Source organism: Tasmannia lanceolata, unplaced genomic scaffold (genome assembly GCF_043159265.1).
Source record: "Tasmannia lanceolata isolate RefF3 unplaced genomic scaffold, GAP_Taslan_0.1 ptg000037l, whole genome shotgun sequence".
NCBI classification, from domain to species: Eukaryota; Viridiplantae; Streptophyta; class Magnoliopsida; order Canellales; family Winteraceae; genus Tasmannia; species Tasmannia lanceolata.
In genome coordinates this window covers 19,181,256-19,193,869 of record NW_027518714.1, presented here as the reverse complement: position 1 = coordinate 19,193,869, position 12,614 = coordinate 19,181,256, and the positions used below count along the sequence as shown (strand labels likewise).

Here is a 12,614-nt window from a genome sequence, read left to right as displayed (position 1 = left end):
CTATATATAGATTCTATGAAATTAATGGCAATGAGAAATTCTAGTAACATTCCAGTAGGCCCAGCCCCGGCCCATAGGTCATCAAGCAAAGCCCAATTGAGTTATCAAGTTCCCCCCTTCTTGGTTTGCATTCACAAGGAAGTTGCGCACCAAATTGGAACTAAATGTAGGGAAATGATATCCACACTTGTTTCTCTGTACCATTGATTTTTTGGATGCATCAATCTTGTGGATGGGATATCTGTTTGACATGGGATCTGGACCTACTATATCACCGCTTGTTGAGAAGGTAAAGCGTTCCCGTATGCATTCCCTTTGCTGCTACCACTCTTGATCTAGAAGTTATCTTCCACACTCCGTATCCAAAAAGGTTGTTATGAAACCTTCTTGATCAAGCATTGCTGGTTGAGATCAGATTTTTCTCTAACTTTGGGATGTGCCTAGCTTCATGCAGAACAAGGTGTCCTCCACCATGAACTTTCACCGTCACAGTTCCTTTACCAACAATAGGGCACTTATGACCATTCCCACGACCACTTGCCCGAAGTCTCTGCATGAAACACATCTCTTCGTGAGGTGCAATGGAAAGAAGCGCCCGAATCCACGAACCATTGATTCACTGCCAAATTAACCTCTGCAGATAAACACATATTTTCTAGCAAAGGTTTGCTGCTAACCACGTTAGCCCCTTGGCTTTCTTCCTGCTTCTTCTTGTAGGCCTCACACTGATGCCTTCGGCCCCCAGTCTTATGACAATGCCAACACCCATCTTTTGCTGCCTCATTTTTTCTCCTTGAGTGAGATCTGCCACGCCCACCGAATCGTCCTCTGCCCTTGCATCTTCCACGGTTTTCCACAGCTAGTGCCGTAGAAGATGTAGAAGTCGAAGGGTTATCGCACATTAAACTTTCCTTCCCATCTCTTCATCCATGATGCTGCTCACTGCATCGTCCAGAGTCAGATCATCTTCCATGGTGACAGAAATCCCCTGCACTGCGGTGTTGTAGATATCTGGGAGGGAACAAAGGAATATGTATGTCGAGGGCTTCTCATACATATTCGAGAGAATATCCATTCCTTTGCGGTCTTTGGTTTCAAGATGTGATACCCCGTTATTTTCGTCATCCCTAGAAGAATCGCACCAAGCGCCTTTAGATCAAAATTTTCTAGGCCAATTTTGCCACCTGATCTACATCTGTCTTTTGAGGTTTCAAACCCAAAAGAGGCTAATAGAGATCTTTTTGATAAAGATAATCTTCGATCTAGAGTTTCCACTATCCGAAATTGTGTCAATCGAACTTCTCGATTCTTATTTTATCATCTACCATCTTGCTTGCCCTTGGATTGTAACGTCACCAAATCGCTCGATGATACCCTACTAGCCGACCAAAGCTCTAATACCAGTTGTTAGGGAATAGTACATCGGTTCAATGATAACAAGAAAACTCAGACAGAAAGTAAAATAAAAGAAACCATAAATAGAACATGCACAGAAAAGAGAACAATCACACCGGGGATTTGTTAACGAGATTTACCCAAACTTGGCTACGTCCCCACGCAGAGGCACTCCTGCGAATCCACTATACTTTGATGAATACAGGAATCCGATGATCTTCTCTCAAGATCTCCCTGGGTATTTCTCTCTTAGATAGCCTCTCACTATCGCAAGTACCCTCACACGCAGTTGCTCTCTCACTCTCTCTTTCTCTCTCTCACAAAGTCTCTCACTCTGTTTCTGCACTTCACTTGTGCACTTGTTGTTGTGATTTACAAGGGTGAGAGAGTGCCTATTTATAGCCATGGGTGGTGGACCTCACCCATGGTTGTTGGTGTTAGAGTTAGTGCCCTAAAAACTAGTGTAAATTGATTGAATATCAATAAAGTTTTTTTTCATGGCAATATTGGGTATTATTATTTGAATATGTGAGATGTGCTTGTAATATTGACACATATTTGTCCTTAGGTAGCAAAGTAGGAATCTCATGCTAAGAGATTCATAGATCTCAGGAAGCAAGGAGATATGGAATTCCTGTTCTTTGCAGACCTTAAAGGTTCATAGTTGGGGACAAGATTGGACATCTTCTCCTGTATACAACTAACACAAATCTAACCTACATGCATGTGTCATGGAGTGGGTTATCTCAGTCACTCGGGTAGTTGACCTTAAACTAGAAGAGTGGGTGCGACGATGGGATCGCGCACTGAACATGATCACATTAGATTAGCCTGTGGCTAGGAGATAGTAAGGCTATTCTATCAGACATGACTCTTTAATGTCCTTTGACCTGAGAGATCATATTAGTCTGTGGGGCACGTCTTTCTTTCTTGGTCTGTCTAACAGTGGTTCCACTGGGGATCACTTAAGGATAATACTGGAATGTTTGACAAACCTACGAGATTAATAAGGATACCCGACATGGGATTCTTTGCCCAAATTATTGGGGATCATCTACAGTTTTTTGTCAAGAGCAATAGACCTATGATCTTACCTGGCCTGGTGGATTTGATAAAGGTTTATCAAAGGTTTTACGAATGCATTCGCGGGTCAAAGCTGCTTAACTAAAGGGTATACCAAGAGTGGGCCCAGGGGTAAACACAGTCCACCCTCCGGAGGACTCAACTCGGTAGATGAGGAATGGAGAAGGGACTTGCACATTTTGGATGTGGTTTGGGGTAAGATGGTTTAACAGTTATCTTCAGAGTTACGTCTCGATGGAGGCCACTGACTCAATGCGATTGTAGCGTTGACTACGGAGCAAGATCTACCGTTGAACCCCTGCAACGATCCCACTCACTACTCGTTTGATCCATATGTATCCATTGGATACGGGTCCCGCATTTATAGAGTTGCACATGCGAACTAGGTTCATGACATTGAAAAATGAGGGAAAGAAATACATATAAGAGTAATATGTATACTCTAAAGTATTTAATAAAAATACTTGGATTAGCTAAATTTTAACTAAGGACATAAAGGGAATTAAATATTAGGGATTTATTGTACTAATGATAAGATGACATTATTTGTGAATAAAATAATGAAACCAAATTGGGTGGGCCCCATCCATAAACGTCCAGCCAACTTTGGGGTTTTATTTAATATATAATAATGACAAGGTCTATTGCTTTGCATGGATCGTATGATAAAAAAGGAATGTATATACATACATATAAGCATATATGTGTATGCATAGAGTGATAAAGGCAAGTTTTTAATATTAAAAATACGACTTTTTGGCAACTTGCCATGTTCCAAAATGGGAATTATTGCCCAGCAAAAACCGAGTCATCTTTGTCTCACTTGTTTCCAAAATAGAATGATTACTTCATTCTTAGTTTATGTAAAGATAGATAGTTTATATATATGGAAATAGAGAGAGAGAGAGAGCAGAAACTACTTTTATGGGATCTTACCAAATTCTATTCTTGGAATTCACGCCAAGCTTTAGGGAAGCAATTCATACGTTATTGCAAGAGTCTAAAAAGGTAATTGTTACATCATGCATACTATATATGTAAACGTTAGATGCGTTACTTATTTTGCATGGTTTTCTTTGGAAACCAAGTTGGGATTTCGGGTAATAGATTTTCTCTATATATGTGTGACTAGTCTTTTAGAAATATAGAACTACTGCAATTTTTGAAGCTAAATAATCCCAACTTTATTTCGTCTTTTTTTTCTCCTCTCTCATCTTCTTTTTGAACTACATCTTCAAGGTAGTTTGATACTGCCTATTTGGGTTCTAGGATTTTTCAGGAAAAGTTTAGAAAAGAAAATGTTCCACAGAATTTCCTGTTTTTCCATCGGTTGATTACTCATGAAAAAAGTGACTTGATCATCATGGGCTTCGGAGTATCTTAAAAGACATAGAGCTGACCAAGCCCCTCAAACACTACCAAATTGGAGATGGTAAGCTGTAGAATTTGGGGAGCAGCTGTGACACCAAGATGTCCCAATGAACAGGGAAATTCCTGCATTAAATCAGTTGACCGTGATTTTGATCCCTTCTAAAATCCATACAGAACAATTAATTTGACTAGGAAAGCATTTCATACAAGTTTGCATATACAGAGGGAAACAACCTCGAGAGAAACTGCAGATTATGCAAATCAACATTGAAAAAAGCCACGCCCATCAAGAAAGTTGCATATCGCATGGAGTGAGTTTGAGAAAAAATGATTTTCTAGTGATTCCTTTGGTGGTGAACCAACCAATTTTGTTTAATATTTGAGTAATTACTGATGAGATGAACTTTCGTATCATGTCATTTTCGAGTTCCAAGATATATGTCTTTGATTACATGCATTCCCACGACAACATCTTCCTTCTTCATTCTTTCTATTGGCGATTCTGCACAGCATGACACACCAATTCTAGACACTGAGACCACGCAACCATGAATTCTATTTTTGTTCATAGATTCAACTTCTTCTGAGAATAGTTGCGGGTCTGCAATCTTCATCTGCAATCTCCGTCACTCGATTAGGCAAAGTTATCTTAGCAAGTTGGTAGAGACTTTGATCATTCATAAACACGTTATCACTGGGTCTCTTTCCTATGAACATCTTGGGCAAAAGGATCCCATACCTATATACATCCCCATGTGTAGATGACTTGACAGCTAATCAAGAGTACAAAAATAATGAGTTTGGCCTTGTAAGAAAGGAAACATTACATTATACCACTTTATAAGTTTAATCATGGATCCAAGCTGTCAAAAATTTTAAACAATCTTATGACATATCTAAGGAATAAAAATAGTTGATGACATCATTTACCTGGAGGAATATATCCAATATATCAAATGGTTTGATTTTCAAAATGATTATCAATGTCCTTAAAAAGAAATTTTGTTAACCCAAAAATCAGCCACATGGGCACTCATGTCACCATCAAGAAGAACATTGCCTGGTTTTAAATCGCGATGAACCACTCGTATTTGGCCATGATGATGAAGATAATCCAATGCAGAAGCCACATCTCGATAGATGTTGCCCATCTTCATTTTGATGCAACCACTTTTCTAGGCTCCCATTGTGCGTGTACTTGAAAACTAATGCTTTAAAATCATTTCCTTGAAAATCAACACTCGAGCAAGAAGTTAAGACCTTAATGAGATTTCGCTGTCGGATGTTTCTTAGGGCATCACATTCAACATTGAAGCTTTTAGAAGCTCCATGTTGTTGAAGGTTGAATACCTTAACTGTGATTGTTTTGTTATGGTCTAAAATTCCTTTACATACGGAACCATAACTTCCGGTACCAACCAAATCGTCCAAAGAGAAACCATTAGTTGATCTAAGAAGCTTAGCAGAAGAAACCATTAAACTTCTATCCTCCAAGGGAGATGCAGCTGTAGACACCCCATTTTTTCAAGTTCGGACTCATGATAGTTTTTTGGTGCGATGATGATTCTAATGATGAATTTGTGCTAGGAGAATTAATGCTTTTCCTTATGGTATAGTATCTCCAGCATGAGAACTGCGGAGTTTTGGCATTCCTTGGACAATAGAACCATGATCTATTATAGATATAAAGAGTGAGAGAATCCTTGCACAAAACCTTTGCTTGATCCCAAACATCACCCAAACCCAGCATAAAGTTTGACCTAATCAATTTGCAACCATAACCCCAAGCTTGTATATCTGAGATCCCTGAGATCGGGCCTAAAAACTAGCGAAACAGCAGAAAGCTAGCCAGTTTATGAGCCCAGTTGAACCTTTGCTGAATTTTCGTGCATCCCTAGGTGTACGAAACTAATTCCGTATGTATAAATACGTATGAATTTAATTTCGTATATTTTAGAAACTTTCCTTACCAAGTTGAAGGGAAGTTTTATAAGACAGCTGTGAGGCCAGCCATGTTGTACGGCTCAGAATGTTGGGCCACCAAGAAGTAGCATGTGCATAAGATGAGTGTAGCGGAGATGCGAATGCTTCGATGGATGTGCGGCCACACAAGGTTAGATAGAATTAAAAATGAAGACATTCGTAAAAAATTGGGGGTGACACCAATTGGGGAGAAGATGAGAGAGCATCGCTTAAAATGGTTTGGACATATCCAACGTAGGCCTTTGGATGCTCCAGTGAGAAGAGGCGACTCGTGCCAAATTGATGGAGTATAGAGATGTAGGGGCAGACCGAAAACAACTTGGGTAGAAACAGTGAGGAGAAACTAGGAAAGTAACAAAGAACATGACCTTGGATAGGATATAATGGAAGAAAATGATCCACATAGAAGAACCCAACTAGAGCCGGGATTAGAGCAGGGCAGATTCCTTTCACTTTCTTCATGAATGTTTTCTAAAGGATTCATTTAGCCGACCCCAACTAGTTTGGGACAAAGGCTTTGTTGAGTTGAGTTGAGTTGAGTTTAGAAATGTACAAACTTCTAGAAGTTCGGTGAAATTTGATTTTGTGCGAAATTTGCATTTGTATGCTCCCAAAACATACGAAATTTGTGTACAAAATTCCAATTGTACGAAATTTAGATTTGTAACCACTTTTCAAAATTTGTGTGGGAATTCCCCCCCCCCCCATTTATGCCTATAAATAGGCCCCAGTTTTAGAAAAATTAGAGGTTGGAAATTTTTGCTAAAATTTTGGGTGGATATTCCCTCCCAAAATCCTTCCCTCCAAATTTTCCCTACAAATTTTCCCAAAGGAGTAACTCTTGCCAAAGCTCACCGGAATCTGATTAGAGAATTCACCAGAAGAATTTCAAAGAGGACTATGGTTCTAAAAGCCTTGTCCGATCTCCTTTCTTGAATTTTTTGCCGAATTGTCCGTGAAGATTGATTGAGGAGTCGGAGCGCTGTCGGAATTCTCGTCAAAGCTCCACCAATTTCTTCGTTCTTTCTAATCATGACAGGTTTTTATTTCATTTCATTTGAATTTCAAATTGTAAACAATCTAGATCTAGGTGAAGATCTAGAGAATTAGGGTTGTGTAATTCTCTAGGTTTTTACCTCAAATGTCTTAGATCTATGTTAGGATTTCAAGAATAAGGTCTTAGAACTCAAATCCTATTGAAATTCAAAGAGAATCCGTGAACTAGGAATAATCTTTGCATAATTCTCAAGTATCCTCCATGGAATTCAATATGATTTGAATTCTAAAGGGATCCAGTAGAGAATCCATTAGAGTTAGGTTTCTAATAAGTCCTCTAACATCACTAGAGTTTGGATCTCAAAATCAAGCAAGAATTCTCGAAGAACTAGAATTTCATATGAATTTTCAATTTATTTTCGTATAAAAATACTCGTATGAAAATTCAAAAGAAAAAAGTACGAAAGGTCAGTACTCTCAGGAAATTCCTAACATTCAAACTTAATTGGAATTTCCATATGAAATTAATGATTCATTCTGTATGAAATTACAGAAGAACTATAGTTTCATGCGAAATTTCGGAACAAATACCAAACTAGTGAAGTCTTCGAATTCTTTTGCAAGATCTGATTCTTAAGACCAAGATTTTCTGGGCGGGAGTGGTGCCTAACACCTTCCACTCGCGTAACTAGTACGACCTAGAATCTTAGTGAAGCCAAAGCCTTCTACAGAGTTAATAAAAGGAACCTAGGCCCTATCCTAGGTGACGACTCTATATTTTTCATCAGATTAATTTCTGATGAAGATCTTGATTTGATGTCCAAACTAAAAAGAATTTCAAATCATTTCAAAAACACCAACGGAGATTAAATCATAAAATTTGTAGGGGCAAACGCTACAACAGCAGAAGGTTTTTTTCTTAAATTTTTTATCCAATAAAAGAATCCAAAGAAACTTGAGAATATAATTAGGCATAAAACCAAACTCATAACTGAAATTATTATCCTTAGAGGATGAGTTCTTCCACTTTTCTTGTGAACTTTTATAGGGCATGCAGGACACTGGAATTCTAAGATGCCCCCACAAAGCTTGTTGTTACCTTGGACTGCAATTGCACTTACATTTTGGAAGATACCTTCTTTTTGCACTTTTCCCTCGAGATCATTAAAAGACGGATTTAAATACTCGAGTAAAAAAAACTTCTCCAAATATTTCAGAATCTGCCCAAACAAATTGTTCTGTGAAAGATCAAGTTTACACATTACTCTCAAAGTGCTCAATGATGAAGGAATGGTTCCATGAAGAAAATTATGATCCATATACGAGAATTCCAAACTAAAACAACAGCCTATCGTGATTGGAATTTCACCGGATAAATTGTTGTAAGAAAGGAACAATCTCCCAACTTGTTTCAAGTTTTCAACTTCTAGGGCTAGGGACCCGTGAAAGAATTATAGGATTAGGAGAGATACCTTGATAACCCAAAGTCATCCACATGGGCATTCATGTCATCATCAGGAAGAACATTGCCTAGTTTTAAATCACGATGAACCACTGGTATTTGTCCATGATGATGAAGATAGTCCAATGTAGAAGCCACATGTCGATAGATATTGCCCATCTTCACTTTGATGCAACCACTTCTCTAGGCTCCCATTAGGTGCGTACTCGAAAACTAATGCTTTAAAGTCATTTCCTTGGAAATCAACACCCGAGTAAGAAGATATTGCCCATCTTCACTTTGATGCAACCACTTCTCTAGGCTCCCATTAGGTGCGTACTCGAAAACTAATGCTTTAAAGTCATTTCCTTGGAAATCAACACCCGAGTAAGAAGTTAAGACCTTAATGAGAGTTCGATGTCGGATGTTTCTTAGGGCTTCACATTCAACATTGAAGCTTTTAGAAGCTCCATGTTGTTGAAGGTTGAATACCTTAAGTACGATTGTTTTGTTGTGGTCTAAAATGCCTTTATATACAGAACCATAACTTTCGGTACCAATCAAATTGTCCAAAGAGAAACCATTAGTTGCTCTAAGAAGCTCGGCATAAGAAACCATTAAACTTTCATCCTCCAAGGGAGACGTAGCAGAAGGTGTTTTTCTTGAATTTTTTATCCAATAAAAGAATCCAAAGAAACTTGAGAATATTAGGCATAAAACCAAATTCATAACTGAAATTATTATCCTTAGAGAATGAGTCCTTCCATGTTTCTTGTGAACTTTATAGGGCTTGCAGGACACTGAAATTCTAAGATGCCCCCACAAAGCTTGTTGTTACCTTCGACTGAAATTGCACTTACATTTCGGAAGATACCTTCTTTTTGCACTTTGCCCTCAAGATCATTAAAAAGACAGATTTAAATACTCAAGTAAAGGAAACTTCTCCAAATATTTCGGAATATGCCCAAACAAATTGTTTTGTGAAAGATCAAGTCCACGAATAGCTCTCAAAGTTCTCAATGATGAAGGAATGGTTCCATGAAGAAAATTATGATCCATATACAGGAATTCCAAACTAAGACAGTTGCCTAACGTGATACGAATTTTAGCAGATAAATTGTTGTAAGAAAGAACAATCTCCCAAAGTGTTTCATGTTTTCAACTTCTGGGGCTAGGGACCAGTGAAAGAATTATGGGATAAGGAGAGATACATTGATAGCGAAGAATGTGTAAGAATTTCTATATAGGTATGGTGCCACCAAGGTTATTTTCGCGAAGGAACAAATTTTCCAGATGTCCAAACTTTCTAAAACTTGAAGTAATGCTTCCCTAACGTTGTTTACAGATAAATAGAGATGAGACAATTGAATTATGTTTCCAAGGGAAGATGGAATTTGCCCAAAAATATTGTTTTTGTCTATGGCTAGTACAATTAGCTTATTAAGCTTTCCAACTCCAACAGGAATAGTGCCCATGAAAGAATTCAGGAGTGCTCAATCAACCTAGGGTATCTCGGTCGACCTTATTAGAGTAGGTGCCTTATAACCCAGTGTATTTCGCATTATAATCAATAAAAGTTTCTTTTCATGACAAATTATGGGTACTAAAAGCTAAATATGTGTGATATATTACTTATCATTGACACGTATATGTCCTTAGGTAGCAAAGTAGGAAACCCATGCTCATGGATTCATAGATCCTAGGGAGTAAGGAGATATGAGATTTTGGCTATTTGCAGACCTTAATAGTTCCTAGTTGGGGTTGAGGTTGGACACCTCCTCCTCTATACAACTAGCATCTATCTTGCCAACATGCACGAGATGTGGAGTTACTTATCTCAATCACTCGGGTAGTGGACCCCAAGCAAGATAGAATGGGTACGGCAATGAGATTGTGTACTGAACATGATCACATTAGAATAGCTTGTGGATATGAGATAATTGAACTATTCTACCAGACATGACCCTTTACATGTCCTTTGACCTGAGGGGTCATATTGGTCTGTTGGCGAGTCTCCCATTTTTGGTCTATCTAACTGTGATTCTCTTGGAGTCACCAGAGGGTAGTATTGGAGTGTTGGACAAACCTTCGAGGTCAATAGTGATGCCCGACATGGAACTCTTCGCCTATTTAATAGGATAACATTTACGGTTTTGGTCAGAGCAGTAGGCCTAGAAAAATACCTGGCAAGGTGGATTTGATAAAATGTTTATCAAAAGGTTTTCACAAAATAAGTTTTGAAATGATTTTAGCAAATGCATTTGCAGGTCGACACTGCTTGACTGGAAGGTATACCATGAGTGAGCCCAGGGGGTAGTTAATGTCCACTCCTCGTAGGACTCAACTCGGTAGACGTGGACTTGGAGAAAGGACTTGCACATTTGATGTGATTAGGAGTATGGTGATTTGACGATTATCTTCAGGGTTACGTCTCGATGGAGGCTACTGACTCAATGCAATTGTAGCATTGGCTACAGAGCAATAATCACAGTGGGGCCCATTTATGGGTTCTGCAGGATCTACCATTAAGTCCCTGCTACGATCCCACTCACTACTCAATTGACCTATTATAATCTATTAAATAGAGGTCCCGCATTTTTTAGTTGCATATACAAACTAGTTTCGTGGCATTGGATGCATTGAAAAGATATACACAATGTATATAATGTATTTGCACTATGGGATATATTGGGAATACCAAAATGGTTAAGTATTAACCATAAATGTTATTTTTGGAATTATAGAAAAATATGGATAGAGCTTTTATCCCATTGGATGGTAGGAAATATATTTATTTAATTAAAAAAATTAAATAAACAATTGTAAGTTTAGCTTATAGACTGGTTGTACTAAACCAGTCATAACTTACTCATCTCTTGGCCAAAATTAATTTCTAAGTACTTGTTTCGAAAAACTTTGAAAGATCTACAACTTTGTAGTTTATGATTTTTTCTAATTCGGCTATTTACTTGTCAAAAAATGAGGTCGAAATTTGACCTACAACATTATAACGTGAATGTAGAAAAAGGAAAGAGTGTAAGAGATATTTTAGGGATTGTTTTTATCCAATAAAGCAACCCACATTTTTTACTTTGAAAAACTCAATTTAGGAATTTCTAAAAGTCCAAGAATTTCTAAAAACATTTCCCACATTGTTTTCTTTCTATTTTAAAAAAGCAAACTAGCTTGTTTCCAAATCAGAGCTTCCAATTGTGGCTGGTTTCCATTATTTTTAAGAATTCTCTAGAAACTTTGGATTGTGTATATGGAAATTGAGAACTCTATAAATACAAGACAAAGAAATAGAGTTTTCAACAAATCTTCCATAATTCCACATGTTGGATATTGGTAGAAACACTCCAAAGTCTTTCTCTTCTTCTTCAATTCCATCAACTAGTTTTGTCTTTTCTAACAAGAAAACAAGCATCCAACCAAGCTCCATCAAACTAAACACATATTCTCATATTATAATCTGATTTAGATCAGAGTATAAAGTAAACAAAGAGTTGTTTACAAGATCCTTTATGCACGAAAGGAATACATTGGTTCAACTTGCAGTTTCGCCTCGATTAGATCGTTGGCGGATTTTCGAGGAGTAGATCACGCGGATATTTTTCTTCTCATCAGCAAAATAAGGAATTTATATTTATGTTTATTAAATCACTACAAAATCAATTAGTCCCTAGGAATCCTGGTTTATAGCAAAATTTTTGTTCTACACGGTTTAATTTTCTGCTACGTGTAGCAATTTTGCTCAGGATTTTTCCAACCTTTCTAACAAGTGGTATCAGAGCAAACTAGGGAATAGATTAGAAGGATAACGAGCCAAATATAGATAATGCGGTAATCCGCTGTGAGTCCGGACATTTATCCTGGCTATCCGAGTTTTCTAGTCTTTGTGTGTTTTTAATAAACATAGGACTGTTTATTAAAAACCAGAAAAACTGAACTAAACAGTGGATTTCTGGACTGATCTTTTTACATGGTTGGAAATTACACTCGAATACGAGTCCAACGCATTAAGAATCATCGAAATCCGACAAGCGGTTTAGGAGATATGCTTTTTCAAAGATTGGTACAAGTTGCTGGAATTCAGAAAATTAATTCCGAAAATTGATTTGGGTTTTTATTTCTCCACCCCAAAACGATTTGAAAAGCCTATAATCCAGGTATAAAATTTTCAAACAATGTCTTGAGGTGTATGTAGCATGATCAGATCCTTGAGAAAGCATTCGAGTAACTATATCTCACTCAAAGTTACTCGAGAGGTCATGATATCCGGAATGTGTTCCCAATATGGAGCAATTTTTGTTTTTCACAAATCAAACGATCTTGTTATAGCTCA

At 37.7% G+C, this 12,614-nt stretch overlaps 1 pseudogene; it reads right to left on the bottom strand.

Annotated features, from left to right (window-relative positions):
- Positions 1-8,503: 8,503 nt before the first annotated feature.
- On the bottom strand, positions 8,504-8,887 carry LOC143861292 (putative LRR receptor-like serine/threonine-protein kinase At3g47570 pseudogene; annotated as a pseudogene).
- Between the last annotated feature and the right edge of the window lie 3,727 nt (positions 8,888-12,614).